Raw genomic sequence first — 22,006 nt, forward strand, 5'->3', positions numbered from 1 at the left:
GCACTGGCAGGGCAGTTCAGTCATCCAGTCATGACAGAGTGTCAAAGGGATTAAATGACAAGACTCACTTCTCTACTGTTCTCCTGTCATAAGTCTAAAATATATGGAACAAGGTTGGCTAGGAGATGGAGGGAGCCAATCCTCCACTGAATGCAAAGCAAGAGTAAATACGTGATGTCAACATACACCTCAAACCCACAAACGAAGGCAAGGCCGATGACAGCTGAACAGCAGCGGGGTTAAATCCGGGAGCACAGAGAGAGGAGTTCACAGAAAACAAAGAGAAAAGCCTCCCAAAATAGCCTGGCAACTGTCACCACTCGGCCTGTCGGCACTGGAAGGTATGACATTGCCATGGTGTCCCATGATCACAGCTCTGCTCTTAAGGGGCTTCTGTCAGAACCGGCACTACCAAAAATTCCACCTCCAAGTAATCCCGTATCTCTGGCAGCATAGATTACACTTGCCAGTGATTTGGGGAACAACAAACAGCTCATACTGCTGCTCCTACAACACCACAGAGCTTCTGCACCTGCCCTTCTCAGTCCTCAGCCCCAGCTTCTGTGTGTCCTCTGCTTCAACACCCTGCACGGGCACTTCTGTACCACGAGCCCAGTCCTAAAATCTTTATGCTTTAAAACCCTTGAGTAAATCTAATCCTGAAACAGTCAGAAGAAAGAGGTAAATTCTGCTTTAAAGAGAGCAGGGGGAAAGGGAGTAAAATGACATAAAAAGGTTCATTTTCTAGTCTGATTAATTAGCTATGGAGCTTCATTTTTTCTAACAGCGGTTGAGTCATACTTCTCATGTAAGCAGGAAGACAGATATGGATTATGTCAGATTTTTCCATCGGAAAAAAACTCACAACAACTGGAAGTACTCAGCAGTATCCATGCCAGTCATCAAAAGAAACCAACAACAAATCTCTTACAATGATTAGCACAACAAAAAACGCAGCAGAGCACAAGGGAAGAGAGAAAGACATGCAAAGGCATAATTATGTCATGAACGTAGCATTTCCAAGATGAAATAGCAGCACAAAATGTCAGGTGGAGAAGTGCTTTGAATAGAAGCCACATTTTAAAACTCCCCACGCCTTCCTATGTGCACCGGGGCAATCAGCTTATTTACAAGGAGGTAGATGTAAATACCTGATGCATTAAACCAGAGGTGGCTTGGCTAAATGTCTGTGGAATTCTTTACAACTACCAGGATCCTGCGTGAGCTGCAGCGATGGTGCTGCCAGTGAGTGCTGAGGCACCACACTTCACTTCCCCGGGGCTGGACAGGAGCTGTGCTCACCAAGGCAGCCCTTGGCATGCCAGAGCTTCCAGCTCGGCTTCTGTGGGAGAAAGAGCCACTGCTGGAAGGAAAGAGAAGGTCAGCTGGACACTCACACTCTGTGTTACTGAAATGGGAGGGAAAGGGGAAGAAAGCTAAATTGCCCTGCTTTTACTCCTGCTAGGACACCAGGCTCAGGTTCATGCAGGATTGCCAGCTTTTGGCCCTCATTTAGCCTTTCTAATCAAACAGCATTTTGGCAAAGCTAGGAAGCTCAGCACATGCCACAGACAGGGAATTCACTATGCAAAGAGCCACAGGGACCAACCCTTATGCACAACATTGGTGCTGTGAGCAGGGCAGTGACCCTGCCAGAGCTCAAGGAGTGTTTGGACAATGCTCTCAGGCACAGGGTAGGATTGCTGGGGTGTCCTGTGCAGGGCCAGGAGTTGGACTTGATGATCCCTGCGGGTCCCTTCCAGCTCAGGACATTTTATGATCCCGTGAACCTCCTTGAGCCTCAGAGTATTTGTGCCTCCGTGTGTCTAACAACCTGCACTGAATGCACCTCCCATCCAAACCAGGCCCTGATTTCCCAGTGACTTCCACTTTCACAGTGCTCCTCCTCTGCAGCTGATGGACTGGTTTGCCATTTGCACTCACAGACCAGAACACTGCCCTAAACCAGTGCCAGGCCATGTGGGACTGACTTCAAAATCCAACCTAGATCATCATCTTACTCCCTTCCTTTTCATCATCTTCATCCCACTAATTCCAACATGATTTTTAATACCCATTATTTCAACAGCAGTCGAAGACTAATGCTTTGTACTATCTGAGAAGAGCTTGAAATGAGTCCAGTACATGATCAAGTGCCAACACTAAAAATAAAGCCTTTCTGTCGCTAAAAAGCAGGGACTGTCAGTTTTCTAATGGTGTGGAGCAGGACTGGCTTTTCAAGTCTCACCAGTTTAGTCATTCTGACCACTAAGTATGTAATTTCTCTCCCACTTAGCCAGCACTCCCTGGCACTGGATCAAGACAGTCTACATAAAATCTTGCCCTTAAATTACTGAAATTTTTGTTCCTGCCTGAAATAACTCTACATTTCATAATTAGAAAGCTCACAAGCATTTCACTCCTGTGTGGAAAATGGAAATTCAGCTACTGCAGGTTTGCTTAGCAAAGAAATGTTCTGCTAACAACACCCTTGCCCTTGCAAGTGCTCCATCAGGGGTTACACTGCACTATTTAGTGCAGTTCCTAAAGGTACTTCTACAGCACAAGTAAATATAGATGTGTTTTCTGCCATCAGCTCTATTACATAAACATATTCTAAACTTCCAAGATGCAGCATTAGATCAGTTGCAACCAAACCAACAAGGTCTCCTGCAGCCCAGGGCTGACATTTGTCCTGCTGCCTTGCAGTGGCAGAGCAGTGCAGAACAGCCAAGGCTAAATGGAAACTCACCTTGTCAATAATAGGGGTAAAAATGTAAAATCACTTTGCAGCCCACTTGGCAAGGTGGCTCCACTCACCCCACACCCACTGGAAGGGCAAGGTGGGGTGGGAAGACAAGGCAGGGCCTCTCTGCTCCAGCACTCAATCCTCTATGGGAAGAGTCTCTCCAGGTCTTCTCTTACCTGGTCAGAGACATGGAAAAACAGCTGCAAATGGGTTTAGCTCCAACTTGGCAAACTGAAGGTGAGATTTGTGTTGCCTAACTAGAGACCTCAAAGGCAGACAGAGAAATCTCCGCCGGTCACTCCAGGCTTTCTTTAGCCTCTCCCATGGCAGGGTCTTGCAGCAAGCTCTGCTGAAGCCAGGGCTGCCCTCACCCTGCCCAGCCTTACACCCTGCCAGCAGAGCCTCTGCCCCACCAAGGTCACTGATAACTCATTTGATCCCCACTGAACAGATCCAGGAGCTAAACTGGCTCACAATGGGACCAGACAAGCCCTGGCACTGGTACAAAAGGCACACGACAGGAGCAGCAGGAAGGGCAGGACAGAGATAGCCTTAAGCTGCCACATAACATCTTGTTCATGTCAAGACAGACAGTTTACACTGACCTTGGCCCAGGGAAAGAGGGATTTGTCAACAGAGAAAGCACCCAAGTCCCTCCAGAACCAGTACTGCTTTCACAGAAACCAACTCTAACTTACAGACACCAAAGCTCATGTAGAAGTTGTTCCATGAGCTCCTGTGAATGCCAAGAGTGCCCAGTTAGCACTAAGGGCAAAGATGATGAAACCAGTGGCTGACTACAGAAATACCCCTTGTCCTGTCATTCCAGGCCCTTGTCCAAAGTCCCTCTTCAGCTCTCTTGGAACCCCTTTAGGCACTGGAAGGGGCTCTAAGGTCTCCCTGGAGCCTTCTCTTCTCCAGGCTGAGCACCCACAGCTTTCCTAGCCTGTCTCCAGAGCAGAAGTAAAAAATCTCTTTGAGAATTCCCAATACTGGAAAAGATCTGTATTTGAGAATCCGATTTCCATTAGTTTTCAAATGCCAACTACACTTTCAGGTAAAGTTCATTAGAACTTGCCTTTATCCACAGGAGAAAAAAAGAGAAGAAAAAAGTCAATTGACACTATCAGGGCTACTCAGTCCACAGGAAAGTGTCTTTGAGGTTTTTTAATCCTGTGGGAAACAAAAAAAAGCAAATCTCAGCCTGGCCACCAGTAACAAAATCCTTCACTGCTGGTTTCTAAGCACAGCCCCCTCCTGCTGCCAGCAGCAGTGCAAAGAGAGGGCAGGGAGTCCATCCTGCCCATGGAAAAGAGAGGTAGTGGCAAATATGGTACAGAGAACACTGAACTATTAAAGAAAATGACTTGTGGGATGAAGGCACTGCAGAGGGACAAGAGTTGCTTGAATGCCAGTTCCCTGAGAGACCCTCACATAGAGCAACTGAGCACTGTGCACATGAAGGATGAGGCCGTGCACCGACCCTTGTCAGAGCACGACACCAGATATCCTGATAGTTTGAAAGATGGACACAACTAAAGTGTCACCTTTCCCTGGTGGCATGAATGACATTTTGAGTCTAATGAACTGTGGTCTCTGTGATCAAAGAAATACAGACCTGATACAAACTTTTATGTTTTCCTAGGAGTAACATAAACCCAGTTATTGCCCCGACGCCATACACATGCCCTGCAGGGCTCAGATCCTGGCAGCCCCTGTGAACTCTGACTGAGTGCCCTATCAGGACTTCCAAAGTGTCACACAGCCCTGGCTGGCAGAGCCAAAAAAAGGTCCTAGCCAGAAATGGTGAGAGCAATGAACATATCCAGCAAAGGGAGGGGTGGCAGGGAGAGCAAACTCTGCATCCCTGCAACCACCAGGAGCAGCAGCCGGGCAGCTGCCTGGGCTCACCGGGGAACTACAGCACTTACTCATCCCTGAGTTAAATCTGGTGGAAGTCCAGCTGGAGGATGGGGAATTCCCTCTTTATTTCCCTGTATCACCTGAGCATGAGTCTGCCCTGCAGGTGGGTGGCACAGGCAATCCTCAGGAACAGCACATTCCAACCTGGATGGTGAATAGGAGAAATTTAGGAGAGGGCAAGGTTTGCTGACAAAACTGAGCTGCCAGAGCCATGAAACAGTCTCACTTCTGAGCAGATCACCCCAGTCCAGAGGAGGCCACCAACTTGATCAGAGGGATGGAGCACCTCTGCTATAAGGAAAGGCTGAGGGAATTGGGATTGTCCAGCCTGGAAAGAGAAGGCTTCAGGGTGACCTAATTGTGGCTTCACAGTACCTGAAGGGAACTCACAGGAAAGATGGAGAGAGACTATTTACAAGACCCTGGAGTGACAAGACAAGGGGGAATGGGTTCAAATTGAAGAGAGTAGATTTAGATTGGACATCAGGAAAAAATTCTTTACTGTGAGGGTGGTGAGGCACTGGAATGGGTTCCTCAGGGAAATTTTGGCTGCCCCATCCCTGGAAGTGTTCAAGACCAGGTTGGATGGGGCTTGGAACAATCTGGGGTAGTGGAAGGTGTACCTGCCCACGGCAAGGGCGTTGGAACTAGATGATCTTCAAGGTCTCCTTCCAACCCAAACCATTCCATGATTGTATGATTTCTGCTGAAGAGGAAAGAGATGCAAAGAGTATTATGCAAGAGGACTTGCAGAGGGATCCCACTGCAGTCCCATCTCTGTGCCAGCTGTGAAGGAAGAGCTCCCAGGAGGAAGCAGTGAGCTGATGCTTGGGAGAGCAATTCTGGGTCTGTCTCACTGGGAATATGACTACAGGATGCACCCCTGAGTTCCCAGCTTGAAGCAAGAGCAAGGCACATGGACGGATGGACGGATGGATGGACGATGATGGCCAAGAGAAGACGGATGGACTGAGAGGCTCCAGAAACACAACAGCTCAGATTAGGAGCTGGACAGCAGGACTGCTTGGGCAGCCTCTTGGAAACCATGTCAAGGCCATGTGTATCATAGAATCATGGAATGTCCTGAGTTGGGAGGCAGCCACAAGGATCATGGAGTCCAACTCCTGGCCTTGCATGGGACACCTCAACGATCCCACCATGTCCCCGAGAGCATTGTCCAAATGTTCCTTGAGCTTTGGCAGGTTTGAGGCTGTGACCACTTCCCTGAGGAGCCTGTTCCAGTGCTCAACCACCTTTTCCTAATATCCAACCTAAACCTCCCCTGGTGTAGCACTAGACAAATGGACAAGTGTCAAGTGTCTCAGTGTATGGCTTAGAAGATGGAAAGGAGGAGTCAGTGGGACGTGAGGAAACTCCTGGAATAGAAGGGAGAGATCTCATCAAAGCCAAGAAGAACCAAGCTGCTGGGGTTACATCAGCCAATGACACAATACTGAAGAGTCCATGGGAAATTGTGCTATGTTGGAAAAGATCCACCGAGGCTTTCACAGAGGGAAGTCTTGTGACAGAAAGGCACTGGAGTCTTTTGAAGGGCAAATAGGCACAAAGGGAAGGAAGATCCAGGTGCTACAAGACATTCACCTCACATACATGGTGTGATTTTTTGGGTTGTCCCGTGCAGAGCCAGGGTGTGGACTTGATGAGCCTTGTGGGTCCCTTCCAGCTCAGGAGATCCCATGATTTTATCCACAAAGACTTCTAAAGGCTTCTCACCAGGCCCCTCTCTGAGGCTCCTAAAGCCACTGAGTTGCCTGGGTAAGAGGGACCCTTCTGGCAAGACTAAACGTATTTTCATGATGGGGAGACCAGAATATGTGACAGATCCTTCCTGGGGATCTCTGCAGAAAGCTCTCCCAAGGTCTGTGCCACCAAATGTATTACATAAGGGCATTTGAGGAGGTGATGTGATGAAGAAGAAGAGGTGATTAGTGAGGCAAAGTTTGCTGATGAAACTATTCAAGAGGGTAAAGAAAACGACGAACTTGAAGAATCTTACAGTACTGAGCAAGTGCAGATGAAATGCAGTGAGATCACTGCAGAGTGAATCACAGGCACAAAATACACCTAACGTCACGTAACAAAATGAAAGGCTCTGAGCTTATTACTGTGTTCAGGAAAAAGCTCTTAGGATTATAACAAATAGCTGTAGGAAAACATCAGCTCCAAGCTCAGAAATCAAAGCAAATTCTAGAAATTACGTGGATAGGAACAAAACAAATCAGAAAATATCGTTAGGCCCCTATGTAATGCAGCAGATTTACCGTATTATAAGAAATTCTAGTCTCCACAACTAAGAAAGATGTGGTAGACATGAATGGGAAAAAGCTTAACTTAAGAAAAATGCAAAAAATCCCAAAACAAGAAACAAAAAAAACCCTGCAAAACCAAGAAGCCCAAACAACTTCCCCATTTCCCAAAAGCATTTCTTATGGATTTCTGTGGTATCACAAATACGGTTTATGCTATTTGGAGGGTACCCCAGAAATAAACTGCTAAAGAAGATTTCAGAAAGATAAGAAGAGAACAAGTTGTAAAAGGTTTGGGGAGAGCAGGATGCTCACTCCACGTCCACTCCCCACTGCTGCCACCCCAACCCACTGCAGCTGCACAGCAGGGATGGGGCTGTGCAGGGGAGCCCAGGATCCCAGAGCCTCTGAAACACTTGTGTGAAGGACTCATCAGAACAGACTAATGAGGACCAGCTCTGTCCCTCCTGTTCAGCAAAAATGAGAACCAGGGATCATGTTTTACTGGTGTGGGATGAAACCAAAGCGGAGAAGGCAGAGAACTGCGGGGAGCAGAGCCCAGCCTCAAAGTGTCCCTGACAAATGTTCTTGCAACAAAGCAAAATACGAACATTCCTACATTAAAGTGGGAGATTCTAGAGGCAGAACAAGGACAAAAAGGACACAGGACCAGAGGAAATCACTGACTAGGTGAGAGCAGCGCCAGCCCTGCTGTGCCACAGATCTCACACTGGCCCTGAGAGCCCCCAGGCTGCTTCCTTGGGATCTTCATCCTTCAAAACAGCATTTACTCATATGTTGTTACAGCATCAATGACTGATACTATTACTTCGAATTTTGCATTACCACCCCCACTGGGTAATTGGGGCCTGGCTGGGGAGACCTTATGGTACCTTCCAGTGCCTAAAGGGACTCCAGGAGAGCTGAAGAGGGACTTTGGACAAGGGCTTGGAGTGACAGGACAAGGGGGAATGGATTCCCACTGCCAGAGGGCAGCGTTAGATGGGATATTGGGAAGGAATTCTTCCCTGTGAGGGTGGGGAGGCCCTGGCACAGGTTGCCCAGAGAAGCTGTGGCTGCCCCATCCCTGGAAGTGTCCAAGGCCAGGTTGGACAGGGCTTGGAGCAACCTTGGCAACCTCCCTGCCCATGGGAGGGAGGTGGAACAAGATGAGCTTAAAGGTCCCTTCCAACCCAAGCCACTCTGGAATTCCATGATTCTGACTGCTCAGCTTGCCAGGCCCTGGAGCAGGCTTCCAAGGGAGGTGCAGACAAGCTCTTTGCGAAGATGTTTAGGAAGGGATTAGATAACTCTTTTGGAAAGAGCTCTGGTAAACCTGGTCATGCCTTAGTGCAGACGACTGGCTCAGAAGGGCTTCTGTGACCTGTTCCAGCCACATGTCTGGAACTCTCCAAGTGCAGCCGCCTGTCCCCACCACCAAGACAGCCCAGACTGGTCTGTGGGCAAACGACAACAGGCTGAACAAATGGCAGCAGAAGAGATGCAGCTTTCAGCATCACACCACAGAAGGAGAACTATCCAAGCACTGCTACAAGAAGCCAAAGCATTAGGAAACCAGCTTAGACAGACTGGAGAAGGGGGAGTGGTTAGAGACTGACATCAGGCCAGAGCAACACATTAGCAGGATGGGGGTCAGGCTCTTCTCCCAGGTAACAAGGGACAGGACAAGAGGAAACAGCCTCAAGCTGCACCAAAGGAGGTTCAGGTCGGACATCAGGAAGAATATTTTTTATAAAAGGGTCATTAAGCATTGGAAGGGGTTACCCAGGGAGGTGGTGGAGTCACCATCCCTGGAGGTGTTCAAGAAATAACTGGATGTGGCACTTATAGGCGATGGTCTAGTTGACAAGGTGGTCTTTGGTCAAAGGTTGGACTTGATGATCTTGGAGGTCTTTTCCAACATTAATGATTCCCTCATTCTATGATTAAAATAAATAAATTATATATTAAAAAAAAAGCTGGTAGCTTTGTCAACAACAGGTTGATCCCCAAATCTCCAAGACTGTGAGGGTTTGTTTCATCACCACAACACTGTAATTTAAAAGTAATCCTGGAATCAGATTACATCAAAATGCCTTATTTTCCCCTAATGCAGCAGTTCTTGTTTAGGCCAGGGCTTGAATTGAAGTCCGGAGCACAATTTGCAGGAAGCTGGGCATGCTGTCAGCACATGGATCCCCTCCCAAGGGTTACAATCAATTCTTTGTTCCTTGCTCACTTTCTGCAATGTTGAACAATTTTCTTTCAGATTAACAGCACCTAAACTAAATGGAAAAGAATGGATTTTGTGGGCTGAGTTGTAGGCTGAGGAGAAGCAAGGAGAAGCCAATACCCGGAATCCTTATAAGACACGGGGCTCCTTCTATAGCAGCTATTAATAAGGGACCAAAAATAACTTGTGCAATATGCTCTGAAGTTCAAACCCTGGCTCCATTGCCATACAGGTTGGCATGGCCCCGAAGTCTCTCATCCAGAGAGAGACACAGTTACCACTTATCTTATTCAGCACGAGGGAATGCTTGTTCAGAACAACACAAGTGATATCCATTTAAAAGACAAACCATTTAGGGCTGCGAAGGTCAAATTCTGTTTGTCAGCCATCCAAGAGAGAGAAGAAAATCCAGTGCAAACCACAAGGATGAAATCCATTCCTTGCATGAACACCTCGACGCTGTGATCAGTCAGATGTAGCAGCTCAGGCTACTGAGAGCCAGGAATAGAAAAATGCTCCAAACCCTCCTGGATTAGCAAGGTGACATCCTACATATATACATATGCTTTCTTCTGGTTTAGAGAACGCTATGAAATATAATCTTCATGCCACTGCAGTAAGTTACCCAAACATTCAATAAAATTCCACTAAATACAAAGCAGAATTGCCCACCATTTCTGCAGGGTGGTATTACTGAGCCTCCTAAAAAGCACTGGATATTCAGTTTAAAACTATTGCTTTAACGTTTGAGAAGGTATTTGGCCTTGTTAATTCTCCCCATCTTACTTTCTCTTCTTGACCCTCACCTGTAGCAACTAATGCTTTTTTAATTGTTCTTTATATCATTCACCCATCCTAGAGCCTGGTGATCTGTAGCTTAACTTAGAGTTAGAACTTGCACCCATCATGCAGATTCTGAACACACCAAAGCTTTTGGTATGAGCTATGTCCTAAAGCAATCCATTTCACAGCTGAATTTTACATGGAATGAAAAAAAAAATGTTTTAAAACACTGATGTTCTTTAATTCTTCCTTGTGGGAAAAAATAAACGTTCCTAATCCCACTTTACACAAAATTTTGGATCCCTCAATCTGTGCTTGTGGCTTTCCATCAGTCAGAAAGAATCACAGACAGTTTTGATCTTTCCTGGTATAGAAACCATTCAATGACTTTCATCTTCTTGCTGTTATTTCCCATCTCTTTCTCTTAACTACATTTTTTTTGAGACGGTAGAAAGAGGAATGTGCATACTAATAATCTATACAGAGGCACAACATGAACTTAATGCTGCCTTTACAATATCTGCTTTATTTATTCCTTTCTTAATAGTTCCTAATGTTTGATTTGTTTTTTCAGCCACTGCATGTAATTCCATGCTATTACATTAAATCCCCAGAAAACCTTTTCCAGCCTGTAACAGCTGCATTGGAAGCCACTGTTTCCCCATAAACATTACTCCCCCTTTATGGACCAAATTTTGCCAGCCACTTTATCAGCAAATTGGCCAATATTGTAACACTCTTCACTGCCAGCTCTTACTTCATTATCCTGACTGTGCAGGACCCTTGGCAAAACTGCATCCTCGCTCTATATTCTCTTTTCTGTCTCACCCAAGGGTGTGCAGAGCAGCACAGGGGAGATGCACAGGATAACTCACCTTCCCCCTGCAAACTGATCCTTTGTTTTCTCTCTTTCAGGCAGTAATTAATCAAAGATAAGATCTCTTTTTATTTCACAACAGCTTTATTTCTTAGGGCTTCCATTGAGGGGTGTTGTGAAGAGCATTTTGGAAATCCAAACATACCACCTCCACCACATTTCTCCAATCCACATGCTTTTTGCCTCCTTTGGGATCATCATTTTCCAGTTCTTCTTAGAGTTCCTTATGGAAATTGGCACCACATGGAGAACTGTCACTTCCCACTGACATTCCATGGTAGTGGCTTAAGTGTTTTAAGATATACTAAACACAACAGATTATAGCTCAGTGACTGCATGTGCCAGTTTCTCATGACAAAATACCAGCTGGTGCTGAAGACCCAACACTTTTAATTTGCTGAGCAGTTCTGGAACCTCTTCTGTCAATACTGCAGCTTGGGAAAGCTCAGAAAGCTGAATTTTTTATTTTTATTTCAAGAGATCTTTGTACAGGAAAGACTGAAGGCAATGCAGCCCTGGTATTGCTGAGAAACACTACAAAACTGTTCATCACACAATGGCAACACTGGGACAGATTTGTCATTTGAAACTATTCCGTTGAGCCGTATCCAAGACTCAGACTCTCTCAATACTCTCCAGAAAAAACCCCTCGGGATTCTGTGTGCTCCCTGACTAGAGCCTGTACCTACTACAGTGATTTAAGATACAGAGGAGAATACACACAGGCCATGACATATAAAAGATGATATGTCACAAGGAACAATATATCATTCTTTCCAGTCTGAAATAATTAGGATTTAAATTCCACTAAATCGCCATTTTTTAATTTTCCTTATTGGAAGTCCCCCTGTTCCACCAATCCAACATGCAGAAGTTTGCAGAAGTTCTATTTGTCTCCTCTCCACGTACACCTCACCTTCTGCATCCATGTGTGTGGGAACAGGGAAGGGGTGCAGCCCCAGGGGAAGGGGTGTGGGTGATCTTACCTGGCACTTGGAAGGCTCATGCACTGAGCCTTTCCACAGAGGACTAACACACCAGCATCTGAGTACCTCTGTCTATACCAGCATCTAAGGGGCAGCTCATCTCCCATTGAGGATACAGAACCTCAGAATGGGTCACTTTAGAAGGGACCACAGTGGGTCATTTGGTCCCACCCCCCTGCTCAAGCAGGGCCATCCCAGCACACATGACACAGGATTGTGTCCAGATGGTTCTGGAACATCTACAAGGAGGGAGATTCCACAGCCTCTCTGGGGAATCTGTTCCAGTGCTCGGTCACACAACACAGTGAAGAAGTTCTTCCTCCTGTTCAGCTTCTGCCCATTGTCTCATGCTATTGTTGGGCTCCACGGAGCAGAGCCTGGTCCATCGCCTGACCCCTCCCTGCAGACAATGACTGACATTGATGAGGTCCCCTCTCAGCATCTCTTCTCGAGGCTGAAGAGGCCCAGTTCCCTCAGGTCTTCCTCATAAGAGAAATGCTCCAGTCCATCATCTCTGTATCCTCTGCTGGGATCTGCTCCAGGACCTCCACACCTCTCTTGTGCTGAGGAGCCCAGAACTGGACACAGCACTCCAGAAGTGCCTCACCTGGGCTGAGGAGAGGGGGAGGATCACCTCCCCAGTGTGCTGGAAATGCTCTTCATAAAGCACCTCAGGATCCCATTGGCCTTCTTGGCCCCCAGAGCATCTGGATGAAAAGTGCAGCCCCTGAGGAGCTGCAGGGGACTCTATTGCCTTTCAGCTTCCCCCACATGAATTAGACTGAGAAGTGATTTGACAGAGAGTCTGGGAAACAATGGCAGTGGGTAGGCAAGTGACACAGGGACTGGAGACAAAGCTCAACAGCTCCAGGGCAGTCAGGACCTCTGGAGCAGCACTTTGGTCCAGAAAGCATCCGGGCAGCCCCGGAGCAGCACACACACCTGGGAATGCAGAGCACTCAGCACATGGTGGACTGCCCAGGAAGAGCAAACAAACAAGAGCCACTTCCCACCCAGGACTATTGAAAGGAACACAGAGCCACAGGCTGTTAAACAGGGATCTTTTCCCCACAGCTTCCTTTCCCTCCAAGCCAGAGGCAATTCCACCTGATCCAAGGCAAGGATTGCAGCTGCCAAGCCCTGCTGTCCCCTCACTGCCCCACTTGCAGAAAGGTTGGATCTCCAAGCCACAGGAGCCGCTCACTCCTACCTACTAGCCAGGTTTCCCCACCCCTGGCAGGAGCAGGGCTTTGCTTGCACCAAGGTTTGGCACTCAAGGCTACTCCTTAAACCCAGCTCCCCGAGGCAGCACATCCATCAGCTGGGCATAGGCTGGGCACAGGGGGCTGAACAGCCCTGTCTGACCTGTCACGAGTCGGTGGGGTGCTGAGGTTAAGCAAAGTGGGACCCTACACCATGTTTTTTCCAAGGGCCAAGCTGAGCCTGCTGGTTCATGGCTGTTCACTCTTCCAGTTGATCCACAGGGATGAAGCATCCACCACTCAGGGGCCATTCATCCTCCGCCAGAGCCTAATCCCTGCCTGGTGCCTCCTGCACCCCCTTTCCATATCAGATGGCACTGAGCAACAGTTAATATCTGAAGTGAAGGAGTGATTAAATTGGTAGCTGGACTGAAAGTAAAATGGGCTCCACTAAAGTGGGCTCACAAGCCAAAAATGTCCACTCAGCTTTATAGCATTTCCTCCAGTGTCAGCACATGGGAGCAGGGAGAAGCATTCTCAGCAACTGGAAGGAATTGCTAAGCCCATTAGTAAAATTAAGGCAGCCAAGAGAATACCCCAGCCTTAAGAGCCACTGATGTCTGTGCTGCAGGATGGGGAAGAAGCATTTACTGAAGGGGTAGTAGGAAACAGAAATCCACTGTCATCACCTCCCCTGGCAGATGATGCCCAGCAGCACTTCTGACTTCATGACTCCCAAAGGAAAGGGGTCATGACCTGCCTTAAAACTGAATGGGTGTTGACAGACAAGCAGTTTGGAATCATTAGTGATGTCATGCAGGTTTACACCAAAAAGTAGAGAAGGTACCACATGAGACAACAGGAATTGCTCACTGGCCATATTCCTGCAGGACTGAATGCTGAAGCACGAAGAGACAAGTCAAGTAGAAAGAACCTCTTCTATTTCCCTCCTGGCAGGGACTTCACCGTAAAATTCGAATTTTTAGAAAGGGGAAAAAAAAATAAATCAGAGAGACAAGAAAACCAGGAAAATGCCCTAGGAATGGTTAGTCTGCTGTGCACAGGACTGTCCCAACTCTGCCAGCATTCAAGGCTGGGTTGGAGAGGGTTTTGAGCAATCTGGTCTAGTGGAAACTGTCCCTGCCATGGTTGGAGTGAGACGATCTTTAAGGTCCCCTCTGCCCCAAACCATTGTGGTTCTGTGGTTCTAGGAGCATGTGACAGTCACTGCAAAGAGCCAGATGCAAGTAAGACTGAAGCTTCTTGCAGCCCACAGCTAGAGCAGCGCTGCATCTGACAGCCCTGCACACACACTTGAGAGAATGGACAGTTCCCAGGAAATACAGACTAGTCCTGTTAGCTCCACTGGGCAGCACCAGAGCCTCAGCCCAGGCAATGAAGGGGAAGGAACGATCATGGATCACTTTTGGGACCACGTGGGATACTCACATGGCTTAGGAGGGAGCTGGCTAATGTCACTGCAAATCACTGTCATCTTTCAAAGGTCTTGGCGACAAAGGGAGGTCTGATGACATGCAAACATCACCACATTGTGTAAGAAGGATCCAGGGAACTACAGGCCTGTCAGTCCCAATGCAGTCCCTGGAAGGGCTGTGTAGTAAATCCTCCTGATGGCCATTTCCAGCAGGAGGTGGTGGTGACTGGGAACTGCCAGCTTGGATTTACCAGTGGCAAATCTTGCCTAACTTGATTGCCCTCCATGAGGTGGCTGCGTGGAGGACAGGAGAGTGAGTGTGGAACACCTTTGACACCATCACTGACAGTGTTCTTAGCAGGAACTGGACTGCAGGAGCAGATGATAAGGTGATGGAAAATTGCCTGGGATACCAGGCTCAAAAGGTGATCAGCTGTACAAAGTTCAGTTGGCAGTTGATTACCAGCAGCATCCCTCAGGGCTGGTATTGAGGCCAATACAAATCCATGTCTTCATTAACAAACTCGATTAACATTAATTACGGGACAGAGAGCACTCTCAAGAAGTTTGTAGACTATATCAAACTGCTGGCATGGCTGGGGCAGGAGGTCCTTCTCAGAGGACACAGGCTAGAGAAGGGGTCTGATGGAGGGTTTGTGAGGGAGGGATAACCAAGGCAAACAGAGTCTCCTGCCTCTGGGACAGAATAACCCCTTGCACCAGCACAGACTGGGACAACTGGCTGTACAGCAGCTCTGCACCAAATGACCTGCCAAGCTCTCAGGGAGGCTGAGCAGCCAGAGGACAGACAGCCACAGTAAGTGCTTTATGGACTATCACTACAACTGTCTGGAAGAGACTCTGTGACACAACAGTGACTTTCTGCTTCTCCAGAGTCTTTGAAACAGTCATTTTGAACACAAGTTCTACCTTTCAAAGCCTATGCAGGGCACACAGATTCCCCTAAAAGGGAATGATGAGAACATCAGCCCACAGTAAGTGGAGCTGGCTGGAGCATGGAGTAGATCAGTCGGCTTCCTGAGAACACAGGGAAGGAGCATGAAGCCAGGGAAGAACTGAAAACCAGGATCAAGTGATGAAACCGGCTTTGAAGGTTTAACTCATTAGGAAGTAAGTCAGCAGATCTTTCTTTGCTACCTGTTCTAGAGAGCTATTTCAGCTCAGAATCCCTAATTCTGCCTGAAAGATGATGATGTGGTAATAGGCTAGAACGTAGCATTTCACATGTGCCATCAAGCTGCTTTGAAAGCATCTTTGCCAGAGAAATGGTTAAATTATTGCAATGTGTCAGTCATATGGACGTCAGCTGTGATGGTCAGTAAAAGACCCAAACAAGGGTCTGTGCTCCTCTAGCACAGGAACTGCTACTGGCATTATCATATCCCTTTAAAAAAAAAATTAAATCAGACACTTGGCAAGTGTGTGGTGTTTGTGTGGCTGCCCAGTGCAGGCTCAGGATGTGCACCTCTTCCTGGACAGGTGTTGGCTCTGCTAATGCAATCAGTTAGCTCAGATTTGGTCTTATCCACATAAACACCAAACCTGTCCATGCTGAGAGTGTGTCATCTCATTTACAGAAACCAGAGAATAAATGGAGTAGAAAAAGTGGCTTGTTAGAGAAAAATTTAGAACATTTCACCCTCCAATACCACAACAGTATTGAAGATAAATATTCTGATGACTTCTGTTGGACAGGCAGAGCCTCTGTTAATGATGTAACTCAGAGCAATGATACAAAAATAAATATATGTAGATACAAAGATATATGGATACGTAGATATATAGATATAGATATCTGGCTCCACCAAAACAATTAAAGCAAGCCCCATCACTCAAAGGGCAGTGTCCACCTCCACCAGCAATCTTCCAAGGGAGAAATCCTGAAATCCCTATTGACATGTCTTGCATGAAGTATCAAAGTGTAATAGGTCACAAAATCCCAACCTGGTTTGGGTTGGAAGGGATCTTAAAGCTCACCTCATCCCACCCCCTGCCATGGGCAGGGACACCTTCCACTAGCCCAGGTTGCTCCAAGCCCCATCCAACCTGGCCTTGGGCACTTTCAGGGATGGGGCAGCCACAGCTTCTCTGGGCAGCCTGTGCCAGGGCCTCCCCACCCTCACAGGGAAGAATTTCTTCCCAACATCTCTTTTCTTTTATCTTAAAACCATTCCCCCTTTGTCCTATCACTATCTCCCCATGCAAAAAGTTGCTTTCCCCCTTTTTTATAATTGTCACTCCAATACTCGTTTTGGGTAAGGCTGACAATCCATATGAATTAAAATTCCTGGCAGATGAAGAGTAACTGCACCTTCTACTTTGACTTCAGAATGAAACCATGGCAGCAGCACTTCCAGATACTCCCAATTCGAGCACAAAACCCGTGTGGTGAATCAGGCACAGCTCCCTGTGCGGGCCCTACCAGCTTCAAGCTGGTTTACATCCCCCTGGGTAATGGTCTTATATTTACAAGTGCAAACTAAACAGACATAAGCCAGGTTTGGGCAGAGCCCATACACAGTCCCCTCAGCTCCCTAAATCCCTGCTAGAGTCCCCTTGCTAACCCAGCACTTGTGTTTAGACAAGCTGGACCAGGAGTTGCTGCTATCGCAAGATTTCAGATGTAAAAAAGCATCAGGCTTTGTAACGAAATTGCATTAACTAAGACAGCGAGGAATGACAAATTATAAATAGGAGGTGGCTTCAGAGAGATTCCAGAAATGGACGGTGAGCAATCACTGTGGCAAATCAATGCTCTGGCTCAGGGGATCGGAGAGGGGCCAGGTTTAGTTTTACCCTGAAAAGGCAGTGACACATAAAAAGCTGATGGCAGGTGGTCACTCTGCATTCTGTACATCTCACAAAGATTTATGAGCAAGGCTGAATGCTGGAAAAGCAACACTGAAGCTGCTTGTGTGCCTCTGCAAGGTCAGCTTATTGTATTATGGAAACATTTCCAGTGAGACTCTTACAAGTTGAGGCTGTCTTATTTTGCCCAGCTACAAGAAACAAGCTACTAAATAAAAGCAGCATTAAAAAGAAAAAAAAAAATCACACCATTTACTCTTAAACAGTGAATTTTCACTGGTTTTGGTTTGTCTTCAGATGAGCAAAGCCTATATTTAAGAGTTTAAAGCTGGAAGGAGCTTTCCAAAATTTGTTTAACAGGAAAATATTTAACAAGAAAGCACACGGATGTATTTTCTAAATTACTAATCACTTGTAAGTACCACACATTGTAATTATTATGAATGAAAACTGTCATGAGAAATTGCGTAGGTGCCTAAATCAAGGATTTTGACATTTGTTATTGTCAATAGCTTAATGTGGAATGGAAGGCCTGACTCCCGGGATGTGGCTGTGGGATATCATTCTCACTAGTCTGTGAATCTAGAAAAGCAAAGTTCCTCTGAAAAACATCTTAAGTATTTAAGAATGGTCCTGTTCCACCACAGTAAGAGGTGGGACATCTCTGGAGTGAAGAGAGGAAACAAAATTTGGCTCCTGGAAGCTGTGCAGGTTGGAGCCCCATCTCACAGCCGTGCTCTGGATCCCATTACCTGCATCTTCAACAAGTTCACAGCAGCTGGAAACATCTCTGCACAGGCCTGTACAGAGTAAATCCACCACGAGCTTGTTCTGAAATCCATTCATGCTGAAGTGACCCCCCCAGGAAAACAGGCACCTAAATCCCCATCAAATCATTCCTCCATAGAATCATCAAATGGTTCGGGTTGGAAGGGATCTTAAAGCTCATCCCAATCCACCCCCTGCCATGGGCAGGGACACCTTCCACTAGCCCAGGTTGCTCCAAGCCCCATCCAGCCTGATCTCAACACCTTTAGCAAGTGAAGTTTTCCTGCTGAGGCCTAAGACACAAGGCCCAGCTCCTCCTGCACCTTTCCTCCCCACACAGATCATTTTGCTGCAGCCCAAGAAAGGAGATCGCAGGGACAGCTGTGGCACCTCCCTTCAGAAGGACAGCTGAAAATAAACTGCAGACTCAGATCCCAGGATTTATACTGGGCACCTTCCCTGTGCTGGGGCCATACCATTATCACTAGGTCAAACAGTTCACTCAGTGGAAAGCTTGTCACTGGAGAGTGGGGGCTGCCATTCCCCTGAAAGGCTTTGGGTTGCTCTTTCCTTCATTTTTTTTACCCCAGCCTTGTGCACAAATGCCATTTTTTAAAAACCAAATCAGATGTTTCAGAGTTTTTAATGTTCCACCTGCCTTCATTTGTATTCAAAAGTTAGAAAGAATGAAATGTCAATTTATACAACTACTTATATTCCCCTCTCCCAAACTTCTTAAAACAGATTGCTCTAATATGCACAGTCTGACAGGCCTGTTTGACTTATGGTATATAATAATCCTCAATTGGAAGCCAGCATACCAACTGAGAAGTCTTATATTTTAATATTAGGCAGTTATTATCTCAGTATATTACAAGACACACCACTTGAGATGTCTCACAAGCCCCACAGTACTTAATGTGAATTCTAAATCTCTAAACCGCTTTGAAATAGAAACAGCTCCCAGCCCCTAACACTCACCGATAACAAAAGCAAGAGGCATTGTAAATTGCAAAAAATAATACCAGGATGACAGCAATTTCATCTAGGCTAGAGCTGAGAGTTCTGCACAGAAATGTACTGGCTGTTTGAGCAGGTTCCAGCCACGCCAACGGGAGCTGCAGGACCCCACACTGCCAGAGCAGGGACCATCCCACTGCATTCACTGCTCATTTCTGCAGGTTTTGCTGAGCTGGCTTTCAATCTTATCAAACCATGTTGATTCAGACAAGTACGCAGCCCTAAAGACTTGTCTCCACCTCTAATGCAGGCTCAAGAATTTCATTTGCAGAAGCCAGAAAGCTTTCAGTATACGTTAGGCACAACAAGCTTTCCCTAAAAGCTTCCCAAAGGAGCTTTCCATGTGGGGCCAGAGATGTGGACTGCCCAGCAGCTGCAGTGGAGATGAGAACCTTTCCACAGGCAGCACTGAAGGACCAGGTTCAGCACTTCCAGCTGCCGCCATGAAGGAAGCTGGAGCTGAAAATCCCATGAGCTCCCTTGCTCCCTGTTTCTGGGGAGCAGCAGAGCCTGATGCGTGGAATCACAAGTAGGATAAACAGAGGCTGAGGAAAGAAGCAATGAAGATGCACATTTCCCCTCCCAAATACCCATCTACTTACTAAAACACAGGGTGTTTCCTCCCAGCATCCAGTACTGAGTGAATGCTGTGGTTGGCTTCAGTTTCCAGAAGCCAAACCAACCAGTCGAGAAAGTGCCCCAAACCACACCAGGGGAGGGTTTCCTCCCCTTTGCCAAGAGCAGCAGCTCTCCCAGGCTCCAACTCACTGCAGCTCAAGGTTAGTGTAGTCTAGACTTATTTCTGCCCACTTAGGAGACTGTTCAGAAATAGAGATGCAAGGGACAGACAAATGAACCCACGGGGACAAAACATCAAGCCAGAAAAGGGACTGAGTCAGCCAAAGGGAAGAAAATAAAAGCATGAGGTTGATAAAACAGCAATTTGGATCTTAACCATTTTGTCTAATAAATTCCTGGTGTATTGTAGGCAACTTCCAAGTTCTCTCACTTTATTCAGAGTACTATGGGATGGTACATGCTACTGCATTCCCATTTTTAACTGAAACCCAAAATCTCTCTTTCCCTAGTGATAAACCCTATTTTTGACAGTGCCATATTTCAGTGTGATGAGCAGTGTTAAATGCAGCACAAACAGCTTGCAACTTCTGTTTTCCCTGGCAGAGGCCTTTGGAAAGGAACTCTGCACAGGGCACCGGGAAAGGTATGACTCTCCCTAGATAACCTTCTCTTCCGAGGATGAATGTATTTTTAGGCAATGCAGCCACCCAATCTTAAAAAATGCAGCCTGATTTATGACACTATCGTCACCACTTAAAGATCAGAAGCTGAACTACCTTAAAGCACAGCTGTGATGCCCCAGAGATGGGGTACCTGAACATTCATTCAAGAGTTTTCATGCCACTGTACACTGTGTCATCTCCTCACTTTTCAGGGCACAAACTGGTTGTTACCTTTTGGTGATTAAGAAATTCTGTGTCCAGGGAAAGTAAATGAAGCTGGGGAAGAGTCTGGAGCACAAGTCTGATAAGGAGCAGCTGAGGGAGCTGGGGGGGCCCAGACTGGACAAAAGGAGGCTCAGAGGGGACCTTCTCACTCTCTCCAGCTCCCTGACAGGAGGTTGGAGCCCGGTGGGGGTCAGGCTCTGCTCCCAGGGAAGAAGGGACAGGACAAAAGGAAACAGCCTCAAGTTATACCAGGGGAGGTTTAGGTTGAATATTGGGAAAATTTCCTCCCTGAAAGGCACTGGACCAGGCTGCTCAGGCAGCGGTAGAGTCACCATCTCTGGAAGTGTTCAAAAGACATGTGGATGTGGCACCTGGGGACATGGTTTAGTGGTGAACATGGCAGTGCTGGGTTCACTGTTGGACTCAATGATTTTAGAGGGCTTTTCCAACCTTAACAATTCCTTTATGTCATTCCATGATTCTCCCAGAAGCTGTGGCTGTAGGAGTACAGCACTTTACTGTGTGGGTTGGATCTACCTCAGTTATCCTATAAAACAAACCCGGGCTGCTTCAGGCACTATTGCAGTCCCAACTCTTTGCTCCATGCTCTCCAGTAGTGATGTCCTAGCTAGGGAAAGTATCAATCCACACACGAATCCTCTCTTTCTTCCCCTCAGTCTCCAGATTTTGTTCCAGTGTTGGGAACTCAGTGATTCTTCCAAGAGTCTCCAGACTGCTGTGACCAGAGTGCTCTGTAACGTATTCCCCTGGATGGTTTTAGGACTGTCCAAAAATTTTGCTGCCTCTGCTTTGCTAGGACTGTACACAACCTTCAGAAGGGAGGAAAGGGCAAATTTGCTGAGCAGTAACTGAAAATTTCCCAACCCTTCTGACATGTTGCTCTTCCGAGCTTTATAAAGCAGCATCCAAGACATACCTGCAATTTTACAGCTGTGGCTCAGAAGGAAAAATAACTTAAACCAGGATCTCCTGGAGAGGTTCCAGCCTCCACCTAACCCAGAGACACCACACAAAGTACCTGACTTTTCAGGAAGCAGCTTCTGAATAAGCACAAGTGCCCAGCACCCGAAAACAAGTAAACAGCATGTGCTGAGGTACTTGCAGAGCACTGTAAATGACATGAGTTATTTCATGAGCAACTCACTTCTCCTTGGAACAGACCAAAGGGAAAGAGGGTAAATCAAAGGGCAGACAGAGGATAAACAATCTTTGCTGTTATCCTTTGTGAACTGTCCTTGAAGACAAACAAGCACTACTATTATTGTATTTGGAGATGCTTTCCCAACTAGAAGCAGCAGACTTCTTCCCCTTAAGACTCAATTTTCATACAAGTTTACTCTTCCATTGGCTCTGTCACTCAGGAGACAGAGGGAGCAGTTCATGCCCATTTCCCACCACTTGCAAACACTAGAGAAGTTCAACAGCCACCAACAGTTCACTTCACCAA

General features: G+C 46.8%; 1 protein-coding gene across 4 annotated transcripts in view; it reads right to left on the reverse strand.

Annotated features, from left to right (window-relative positions):
• PPP1R12B (protein phosphatase 1 regulatory subunit 12B) overlaps positions 1–22,006 on the reverse strand; it is a 131,499-nt gene that overhangs the window by 106,214 nt on the left and 3,279 nt on the right. The window lies entirely within an intron of this gene.

The sequence above is a fragment of the Pipra filicauda genome, unplaced genomic scaffold, assembly GCF_003945595.2.
Source record: "Pipra filicauda isolate LSUMZ 115617 unplaced genomic scaffold, ASM394559v2 scaffold172_size1731463_pilon, whole genome shotgun sequence".
NCBI lineage: Eukaryota > Metazoa > Chordata > Aves > Passeriformes > Pipridae > Pipra > Pipra filicauda.